Genomic DNA, 12,237 nt, shown 5'->3' with positions numbered 1-12,237 from the left:
GCTCCTGCCTGTGTTCCTGAAGTCTATAAGTGCTTACAGAGGACAGTCCGCTCCTGCTGCCTGTGTTCCTGAAGTCTATGGGTGCTTACAGAGGACAGTCCGCTCCTGCTGCCTGTGTTCCTGAAGTCTATGGGTGCTTACAGAGGAAAAGGTCAACCACTGTGCTCTGCAGGGTGGCGATAGATTTATTTGCTTGTTTACAGCATGTCAGAAGCGGAAGGCTTGACCTCTGGTCAGCACTGTGCAAACTGGGGAAAAAACTAATCCGTGGACTCGAACACCCACATTGACACGGAGCAACTAGCTTTGTCCAAGTACACAAAAAAGTGGGTCAAACATCGTGGCATTCAATCAGGGCATATTGTGTCCGTGCAGCCTTGTGCTTGTACAAAATGATCAATAAATGGATTCCACTCTGAAGTTAATGGCATGTGTGCACTCACCAAAGCTGACTCCATTGCCACTTACTGACAAGAAATGGCTCCTGCCTTCCAGGGACATTTTTACAAACCCTTTCATGGGCCATCTTCAGGCAAAAGGGAGGATGCCTGGTGAGACAATTTGATGAAAATCATAACGAGTCCACATTTCGCTGCAGCTACTATACTTACTTCTACTGTCTGACAGTTTCTTTGGTCTTTCAGACACAGGAGACATGTGACAGGAGCAGTGTTCATTAACTACTGTGCAGCCTTTTGGGTCTTGCACTCACCCCTAGATCTCTCTCTCTCTCTCTCTTTCTCTCACTCTCTCACTCGCTCACTCACTCTATTTCTTCGATTGACAGCTGCCCGCCCTTTCATTTAGTTTCTCAGAGATTCTGGGGTAGATGTGCCTTCTAATCATAGAAGGATACACACACACACACACACACACACACACACACACACACACACACACACACACACACACACACACACACACACACACACACACACAATATGACACACAGAAGGATAAGCACACTGTTGAAACCTGAGAACACACACCAAGACTTTCTTTTACTCGTTCTTTCTCTCTCTCTCTCACACACACACACACACACACACACACACACACACACACACACACACACACACTCACAGACTTTTGTGACATTGTCTCTTCCTTGCATTTACTCTCTCTGTCTCACATTCTCAACGGCCCCCACCCCTACCCCATACACACCCTTCCCTTTCATCATCTTATGCTGTTTGCTCCATTGCTCCAGTGCCCAGCTGTTGTTGACTGCTTCCTCAACCTCCCAAAGGGCGTTGGACATCTACACTCATTTGTATTCACACTGAATCCTGCTCTCCTAACAGCGCACATTTCAATTCCATTTGGAATTAACATTCAGTCCTGTACGTGTTGTATATTCAGTCCTGTACGTGTTGAATATTCATATTTTCATAACCCTGCATGGCACACTGAATGGCATTATGCACTCTCACCACATACTGGCATACAGAGGCATATATATAGCACATATGATGAAAAGAACAGAACAAAAATAACAGATGGAGAGGGAGAGAAAGAGAGAGAGATAGAGAGAGAAAACAAGACACAGGATGCAGAGGGAGCAAATACTCCAGGCTCATGCCTCCCATCTCTGTGTTGATATGGAAGAAAATAATGTGTGTGTCATCTGATATTTTGGTATTGTGTATGCATATTTACTCAGAGGTAATGATTTTATATAAAAGGAAATAAAAAAGAATATTCAAGGCATGGAAATGAGATCCCTAAATTGATTAATTCCTTGGTTGAAGAATTTTTTTTCCAGATGCAGCCTTCTAAGCCTTAGAGACAACTTTCGAGGGGATACTGTTATTTATACTTTTAATTACATGCCCACCAAACAGCTATCTCTTCTTTTCCCTGCACTCAACTGTCAATTATCTGAAGTCTTTAAGGACTTAGCCATCCCTCTGTCAAAACATTCTCTCCAGTGTAGCAGCTTATTTGCTACTAACTAGTAGGTGTAAAAAGCGTTAAAACTTTTTTAACAATGACAGACAGCACTGTAGGATATCACAGGTGGAGGGGAACTGGTGGATGAGTAAACTTGTAGACATGTTCATGTTTGAGATGTCTCCTCTTGGCCCTTCTTTTGTATGACACAGACACACTGAAGGGTGCATGGAGGGGAATGAGCAGGACACAAGTCTATGCTTATAGCATTAAGATGCATGAAATCAACATCTCTTACCTAGGAAATTCTCCACCTGAAGTTGTGTCGACCTATTAGAAGGACTGCATAGTTTGAGAACCTTAACTTCCTGTGTCATAATGAAACATTTGGTTTAGACTCACTGTTATGAAAATCAAGACACTCACACTTTTTTTCATTGGTCTATTCTTGACCAATGTGTACTTCAAACATCATCTGTGATCGATCCCATATTCTGCACAAGTAAATTACATCAAGGGTTATTGGCAACACTTAACAACAGATGATAAATGCCACTTCACAGCCATTACAACCACTTCACTCACAAGATGGTGCTCTGATGATCATTCGGCCCCTGCTCAATTCCAGCATTAATTAGGCATTTGCTGACTTCCTGTATGAACAAACCCCTAAAAATGCAAGGTTACATAGGTTCATCAGTCTTCGTTGCTTCCGGAAAATAATGAAGTCATTCCCTTCTTTCTAAAATTAGGGAGAGAGAAAGAAAGAAAGAAAGAAAGAGAGAGAGAGAGAAAGAGAGAGAGAGACTCGTTTTAATAGAGCACATCAGGCTGCTTTCACATCGCTAACGTGCAGTTGCTGTCCATGGTGCTGAAATCATGTGCTTCGGCTTTCTATTTGACTCTTGCTTCAAATGACCTTCCTATAGTTCTCAGTGAGATGGGAGTTTGTGAAGTCAATGCAGGGACCCTCTCAGAGAGATCAACATCAGTAATTGATATGAAATGCAATCATCTACACACTTAAAACAAAACTTTATGTCCTTACATGTCTTCACCGTCCTCCATTTTTCCAGTTACAAATCCAAGGTTTATTTCAAATGACGGTGGAATTGCAATTAGGATATGGATAGTCATTATTCAACAGCTGTCTGGCAGGAGAAGAGATGGAGCCTTCACTTTTTGCCTCAAACCACTTCATGCTAATCATATAGCTTAATCTAGATTCTGAAGGACTCTTCTCATCCTAACAATGGATTATTCCTACCGCTGAAATCAAGAAGACGCCTATGTAGTCACAAAGCCAGAACTGAGAGACTCAGGAGAAGTTTTTATCCCCAGGCCATCCGAACTCTGAACTCACACTATACTGACTTTGCACACATTCACTCCTCAGCACTCTCAAACATTTCCCAACTCTGAACTCACACTATACTGACTTTGCACTCATTCACTCCTCAGCACTCATGACCCCCCCCCCCCCCCACACACACACCCACACACACCTACAAGACTTTTAGCACTTTTACATCCCTCTCCCTATGCTACAGACCTTTTATTTATTTTCTTATTTCATCACACGTCAAAACACACACACACACACACACACACACACACACACACACACACACACACACACACACACACACACACACATATCTGACTTTCTCCAACTTTTGCACACTTTCCCTGACCCCCCCCCCCCCCCCCCAATACACAGCACATTGTCTCATGAGGAAGCTTCTCCAACACACATATTGCACACTGCCCTCTCCCCACATACACAGCACACTATCCCATCTCCCCTGTCATCCCCCCAACACACACACCAAGACCCCTGGCAGTTGGGTTAGCCCCTTGAGCCGTGGATCTGCCCAAGGTTTCTTCCTTGGTAAGGGAGTTTTTCCTTGCCCCTGTTGCTCTTGGGTGCTCCTTGTTGGTGCCCCCCACCCAATCCCAATCCTCCCCCACCTTTTTTATGCAGCCCTTGTCACTTAATCTACTAAACCCCTCTTCTACTGCACTTTTTACCCCCCCCCCCCCCCCCCATTAATGCACAAATAGGCTGACACCAGACATAATTTCACTGCATTTCTTACTTCCAGTAACTATATGCATGTGACAATAAACTTCCTTGTATCCTTGTATCCTTGTATCTAGCATGAATACATTATCACAACAGACACTAATTCCCCTTGGTAGAGTGACAGGCAGAGATACAATCTGATGGGTATTGTTCAACAGAGGCGGACATCCCTTGTTCAGAAAGTAAAAGTTCTGCCAAGTATTTGATTCAACCATTTAGTAAACCAGCTCATCCTAATTAGCAGAGTCTGCTGAGGCTGACTTTATCCAGTAATGATCTCATTATCTTACTTCACTCCATGCGGAAGAGCACATCAGTGCAAGTCTATGATTGGCAACTTACTTAGCCGGTCGCATGTTTACTAAAAATATAAGCATTTACAAACTCTGATAAGTATACAACAGAGATGGAACCGTTTTATGTGCAATGTTCTTCAAGTTATTGTTTGCAATTACATGTCAGTGCATTTTACTTCTTGCAGGAATATAAGTTTTGCTTCATTAATTAAGGTTGTTATGAATTCTGACTAAGTCCTATCCTGTCCATGGGTTTTACTTTACCCAAAGTTCATTCAGGGAATACAGAGAGACGTAGCCTAGAAATCTAGACGCACCCTAGCGGCAGCAAATTACATTTGCTGTCAGGGCTAGTCTAGCAACTCTCCGTTGGCTTGTGAGCTCGAAAAATTAAACTTCTATCAGGCCAATCAAATCGTGTATAGAGTTGTTAGGCGGGCTTAACATAATGATTGATGACAGAATTGCAACGGTTTGGCTTAATATCCCTGCTACTTGAAAATAAATAAGATAATGTTGCTGTTGGCGAACAGTGTGACACGAGTTAAGCTTTTATTAAGTTGGCAAAAGTTTGAACTAGCCAACTAGCTCCGCTGGTGGGAAACCATGGGACTCATAGCGCTGTCCTATTGCGTGCAGAGGAAATTTGAAAGACAACCGATTATCCCTCCCCTCGGACTGAGCACTGCGAACGGTGAGTGCCCAGACCCTACATTTTAATGTGGGTCTGGCTCGTCAGGCTAAGAGAGACGGATAATTGCTTCAAATTTTAATTTGTACTATCCACCAAGTTTGTACCTTTATCTGATATATTTTGCTTTGCCACACAAAAGTAGCTCTTCAACAGCTTATTAATAAACCAAAATGTGTCATTTAAAAGCTTTTTAAACCACAGTTACTTATTACTGTATCATACATTGTGGAGTATTTAGAGTTTATAACACCTCTGTTCAGTATGATCACAAGTGGCAGTGCCATCAAGAACCTGAATCAAAGCTCCTTGTTTCCACATATTGTACATGCTCAAATATGTTCCTCTTTCACTTGTGCATTGTAATGTTCCACTGATTCTTTTTTTCTGCACCATTGCTGGTCATTAGTCCAGATCATTTAAATCAGCTTTTACCAGTCAGCTTATGCAAGTTTCTTTTTCCAATTAAATAGGTTGTAACCTGAGCATTCTGTTAATCATCTTTTTATTCACTGAAAATGTATAGCAGAGAAAAAATAATTGTTGCTTTATAATGTACAAAATGTGGGTTTTGCTTGTCATTAGACTGTTATTCTTTATCAGAGAAGAAACGACTGCAGGGGGTTGGTGTGTGATCATGAAATGTCTCTGTAATCCTAATTCATTGGCTTGTCACTGCAACACGGGCAAGTCCTGACGGCACCCTGCTTTCTGCTGTCTCCATGGCGCTCCCATCGGAAGGAAACAGGGAATTACTGAAGAGGCAGCTGAAGAGCAGGTTCTATAGCAAAACATGTTGACGGATTTGAGGTCAGAAAGGAATATAATTCTGTGCTTCAAGGTGAGGGGGGTCAGGCAGAGGGAAACCTGGACAGAGCTGGTGAGTTGAACATCGACAGGCTCAGCACGAGACCTTGAGCTGGCCTGTCCTCTGCCCCCAGCTAGAGCCCACACATCCTCCCTGCACCCCCCCCCCCCCTGCACATTCTTTCCCATTTCTGGAAACCTACCTAAGGATTCTCCATCTGTCTTCAGTGGCATTCACTAATCATAATCTCTGAGTAGTGCTCAGACAAGCCCACAGCATCTGACAGGTCAAGTATAGCTATTGATATTTACATCAATATGTGTTGCCATGAATTAAGCAAGCCTGTCTAATATTGTAATATCTCAGTTAAGAAGAAATAAGTGAGTGCTTCACTTTAATCAACTGTTGCAGCTTTTCAGACACATGTACAACCCCAAATTATAAAAAGTTGGGATGTTGTGTAAAATGCAAATAAGAACAGAATGTGATAATAAGTCTTGTACATTTAGCAGCAAAAAAGACATAACATCAAATGTTGAAAATGAAAATGTTGACTATTTCATGGAAAATATGTGATCATTTTGAATTTCATACCAGCAACATGTTTCAAAAGGGTTAGGACAGGGAATGTTTACCACTGTGCTGCTTCACCACCTTCATTTTAAAATCTGTAAATGTTTAGGAACTGAGAAGACCAGTTGCTAGAGTTTTGAGAATGAAATGTTGGCCCATTCCTGCCCGATTTAGGAATTCAGTTGCTCAACACTATGAGATATTCTTTATCATGTTGTTCATTCCATGATGCACCTATTTTGACATTTCTGGACTGCAAACAGGCCATTTTAGCACCTGGACTCTTCCTCATTGGAGAAATTCTGATTAAATATGTGCAGAATTCATTTTGCCATTGTTCTCCTTCAAGGTCTTCCCTAAAAAAAATAATTGCCTGGATGGCAGTATACAGTATGTTGCTCAAAACCTGTATACATCATTCAGAATTGATTGCGCCTTGCCAGATGTGCAAGATGCCCATGCTGTAGACACTAATGCATCTCCACACCGTCATAGATGTTGGGTTTCGAACTGAGCACTAAAATAAGTTGGATGTGTTGGATACTTGGATAAGCCCTCTCCTCTTTAGCCCAGATGATGATTTCCAAAAAGAATTGCAAATTTTGATTGGTCTAACCACAGGAACTTTTTCCACGTTACCTCCATTAACGCAGTCCATTTTAAACAAGCACAGGCCCACATAAGACAGTCATGTCTAAATACAATTTTGGCTGTTGCATGGTAAAGTGTACACTAGCATTTCTGAATTGAGTATCAAACTGTACTTATAGATAATGGTTATCAGAGGATTTCCTGAGTGCATACAATGATTTTCTTTACCGAAACAGGTCTGGTTTTAATGCAGTGCCATCTGATGTCCAAAAGACCATAGCCATTCAATATTGTTTTTCAGCTCTATCCCAAGTTTGCAAAGATTTCTCTGGATTCTCTGAATATTTTAATGATATTGCAGTATGTACTGTAGATAATGATCTCCCCAAATACTTCACAATTTCATGTTAAGAAACATTAAAATTACATTGTTTCATCATTCAACACAGGTTTACACAGAGTATTGAATACTTCTACATCTTTACTTCCAACAGTCTCTGCCTCTCTGGGATGCTCTTTATCATACCCAATCATTTTGCCAGTTCCCCTAATTAGTGAAACATCCCTCCTTTTGTTTTCTTTTCATTATTACACAACTTTTCCAGCATTTTGGTACTGCTGTCCCAACTTTTGAACTTTTGAAACGTGTTGCTGGTATCAAATTCAAAATGAACATATATTTTCCATGAAATAGTCACATTTGTCATTTTCAACATTTGATATGTTTTCTGTATCCTTCTGGCAACTAAATAGAAGTTTGCGAGATTTGCAGATTGTTACATTCTGTTTTTATTTGCATTTTACACGTCCCAACAACGTCCCAACTTTTTCTGATTTGGGATTGTAAACGACATCATTTGCCCATGGTGTAGGGACGCTCAATTTCATCATTTTAATTTGAGCATTTCAGATCTCAATCTGTATGTCCCTCAAATTGAACTGCATAACAACATTTATTTATGCAGTTGTTTAAAGGCAGAGGGTATGAGGCAGCCGCTTACTGCTGCGTCCTGCTGCTAGCCAAAGCGGTTTTATAAATGAATCCAGCACTTTTAGTCTCATAGGTAATTTTTAGCAAGGATGCAAATGAATCAATCACTAGTAGTCATTATCAACAGAGCATGTTTCTATTGAGGATGTGTGTGTTTTGAGTTGTGTGTGTGTCATTTTCTGTTCTCTCGCTCTCTCTTTCTCTCTCTCTCTTTTCCTCTCTATCTATCTCTGTCTCTCTAAGTCCCTCTTTCTATCATTAAGCTGTGACACCAGGTTGTCAGTCTATAACACCCAACTGTACTGTTGTGTTAATGTATTGTTTACAATCCGCCCCAATACGAAAATAGACAAACTCAATTTTGCGCTTTGTTGTGAACTCAGTATGCTTTACAAAAGATAGCTGAATGGCCTCTGAGTCAGACATGATCAACTGTCAACTAACGCTGTGCAACAGTTCTAAGCAATAAAGGATTCTGACTAAGTCTGTTAACATTATCACTTTGTTTGAGTGTTGTTGACATTGCCAAAGATAGTTGGCTGCAGTCTTTGCTCTGTGTTCAAGCACAACTCTCTGGACCAGGCAGAGGCGATATAAGGCAACGCTTCATCATTGCTACTTTGATATTGGTTTGGCCTATGCACACAAATGCAAACGCACATACACACACACACACACACATACACACACGCACACACGCACACACATACACACACATTCACACCTCACAAAACACATAGAGACTCACATGCACACACACACACATACACATCCACACACACACATACACACACACACGCACATACACACACACACACACATACTGTACACACACACACACTCACACACCACACGCACAAACATCATCACTCTCTGATTACCTGTCTCTCAGCTTTTTTCCTGCTGGGGTATCGAGCTGTGGCTAAGCGTGGTCAGGGGTAGTTCTGAGCGCTCCCCACTGTGAACCAGCACCCGGGAGGTGTTTGTTTGTTCTTCTGAGCCACTGGACCGCCTGGCATTCTCTGCTCCTCTCACAGCTTTCATCTCTCAGTTTCTCTGAGGGAAACATCAGGAACATGGTTGACAAATGAACAAGCTCACACAACTTGAATTTGACACAGGAGGATAAATAGTTACACATTTGAACACTGAAATCTCCATCAAGGACCTGTGATTCAGTTTCCCATGGGCTAATCATAAGCTCTTGTACCTAATGTATGTAACATACGGTACCATTGTATGCTGTGTTTCACTGTTCTGTACTATGTATACATATATTTTACAACAAATTGAAATAACTTAAAATCAAAGGATTTACAATTTGTCATTTCCATGTAGTGGATAATAAAACAGTCATTATTTTCCTTTAGCCTAATTATGATATGTGCCAAACATTTAGTGCTGAAGTAGGTGTTGATGATACAGGACTATTCTTGGGCTCACAGTGTCATCTGGACTGGCTGGAATAGATGCATCTGCTGTTGTCCTTACTGTTTACATACGGTCATATGGGAGCCTCACCCGCCTAAGCAAATCAGGAAATCAGAATCAAACCACTTTGACAGCAGGATGGTGCTTATGAATAACAGATGACCTCTAATACACACAGACACATCCACAAGTGCTCTCTCTCTTTCTCTCTATCGCTCTCTCGCTCTCTCTCTCTCTCTCTCTCTCTCTCTCTGCCAACTCAAACTGTCCAGACACTCTGAATTTAGCCATTTATCAGTCAGGCAAATGGGGCCAAAAAAGCATACCAAGATGAAGTAAAGATGTGTCTGCCATTGACCCAGATGTATCTTTTAAATATACAAAAGATTCAAAGATCTTCTTGTGAAAGATGCAGGGCTTTTCAAAAAAAGTTTCCCAGCTATAAGCTCCAGAACGCTGGCAACAGAATAAATGAAAAGCAAATTCAAAAGAAATAGTCACCACGGTGACGAGCGACAAACAATCTCCATGAGAAGCGGGCGGAGAAGATGACATGCTGCTTTTCATGTGCTCTGGCCAATGGCCGCTGTTTGATGCCATTGATTGCGGAGCAATTACAAGTCTTGAGTGAAAGCAGAGCATAGGAGGACCTCTTGGAGTGTATCAGTGATAATAAGCATGGCAGCAAGGTTGGGAGCCTGTATGTGTGCGTGTGTGTGTGTGTGTTAAAGAGAAAGAGAGAGAGAAAAGGCGAAAGTGTGTGTGTACATCTGTGTGTGTGTGTGTGCGTGTGTCTGTGTGTATCTGTGTGTGGCTGTGTGTCTCATCACATTTGCATCCAGGTTATTATTGTTTTGTAAGTCAGATCACTGAGGCCAGCGCTTCCAGTCTACTGGAAGTGTGAAAGGGCCGCCAGAGGACCTTCTGTCCTCCTGTTTATGTTGCTGAATGTAGATGTCTGTAAGTCTGGATAACACATACACATGCAAGCACATACACACACATAGTTACACACAATGACATACTCTCTCTCTCCCTCTCTCTTTCACACACACACACACACACACACACACACACACACACACACACACACACACACACACACACACACACACACACACACACACACACACACTCACTGACACACACAAACACACTCAGGGGTACACACAATATGGTGTTTGCATAGACAGACCAGTCACCTCAGGAGAGCCTCCTGTCTTGTACAAACAGATCCGGCTGCAGCACCACCGTGGCTGACAAAAATAACTCCATCACACTGACTGCCTCAACATCCTCCCGCAGAGTGTGGGCTCAGATGATCTCTCTCTCTCTCTCTCTCTCTCTCTCTCTCTCTCTCTTCATCTCTCTTTCTCTCTACCTCTCTCTGTCTGTCTGTAAGATACTTTGCAAAAGCTCATTTCTGTCTAATGTTTGTCTCCCCATTACTGCTGTTCGACACTGGTGATCTGTGTGTGCAATGAGCCTCAGCATCAGCTGTAGCTCCGTCTAGACAGACAAAGCCATGACAACATGTGTCACACTCATAACAGAGAGAGAGAGATTGGAGACGCAGCTCCATTACGGACTGTCCAACTTCTCTTTGGTCTGGAGCCATTTTACACAGACACATCTGCTGCCTGCACACTGTGATTAACTGTAATCAGGTGCGACGTCGGGTGAAGCGCTCAATCACCAGGCAACACGGCAAGCCACGGCATGTCCTGCTGAGCACAAAGAGGGAGAGCGCGGCTGTGTGTGTGTGTGTGTGTGTGTGTGTGTGTGTGTGGTGGGGGGGTCACCTGTGTAGATGTGGAAGACAAAAGAATGAAAGTGTGTGAGCTCAATGGATAATGATGGAGATGGAGGAAGGTGCTGTGGGGGTAGATCAAAAGCGCCAAATCGCTGCACCTGCTAGCTGCTGCTGACGCTGATGCTACTGAAGCCACAGTGCACCCCTCTTTCATTCGCGTTCTCTTTCTCTCTCCTTTTCTCTTTCTCCTTCTTGCAGTCTGTGATCCCTCCCTCATTGTCCTTCTTTTCTCTTCCTGATCTTCTTCCACCACTCACATTTTTGTTGGATTTGTTCTCCGTGGAGCATCGCGTGTCACACGCCTTCGGTACTACAACATGCATAAATTCATGAAAAAATCTTGTAGTGCATTTTGCCCTCAAAAAAGAAATGAAGAGACTAGCACATACTTTCACGCACAGAAAACAAAATGGTTGGTTCCTGTCCTTCACTGAAGTGACTATTGCACTTTTCCTTTTGTGGACAAAAGGCAGAATGCACTGCATTCTGTAGATGGAAAAGTCTGTTACAGTCTGTGCTTCTTAGTTCTATCTAAACTGAGAATCTCTGATGCGCTCATCACCTCACAGTGTAGCCAGATGTTGTAATGGTGTCTCTATTGCAAGCACACCATGCACACATTCAAATGATCACAAACACACACACACACACACACACGCGCACGCATGCACGCACGCACGCACGCACGCACACACGCACGCACACACACACACGCGCACACACACACACACACACACAGAGTGCTGACACTCCCTCCATTGTCACACTCCCTGTAACTATTTCCGGGGCCATTATTGAACCGCTCATTTTAAATAATTTGATCATGGTACATACCCCTTCATTTACCTACTCAAAATATCATCCATTAATTTTTCAATTATTACTTTCCCCACTTACACCATTGCTAATAATTGTCAAGTTGATTGAAAAGCCCATTCATCGTTATTGTGCTTCATTGTATTAACGAGCCCTAATTGGTTTAATCTCTTCCTTTTCTTTTTTCACGCACCTATGTTCATTAGGCATTAGGCTGGACTAGTTGTTAAATACAATCAAGATAGTAA

The 12,237-nt window shown here is 42.4% G+C and overlaps 1 long non-coding RNA gene across 1 annotated transcript; it reads right to left on the bottom strand.

The window, feature by feature from the left end:
• Positions 1-5,665: 5,665 nt before the first annotated feature.
• LOC121687876 lies at positions 5,666-9,459 on the bottom strand. The gene is made up of 3 exons (XR_006024438.1): positions 9,373-9,459; positions 8,811-8,985; positions 5,666-5,747 (listed from the first exon to the last, which is right to left on the bottom strand). It is a non-coding gene; the product is annotated as an uncharacterized LOC121687876 (long non-coding RNA).
• Between the last annotated feature and the right edge of the window lie 2,778 nt (positions 9,460-12,237).

The sequence above is a fragment of the Alosa sapidissima genome, chromosome 17 (assembly GCF_018492685.1).
Source record: "Alosa sapidissima isolate fAloSap1 chromosome 17, fAloSap1.pri, whole genome shotgun sequence".
Taxonomy (NCBI): Eukaryota; Metazoa; Chordata; class Actinopteri; order Clupeiformes; family Clupeidae; genus Alosa; species Alosa sapidissima.
This window is presented reverse-complemented; position numbering and strand designations above follow the sequence as displayed.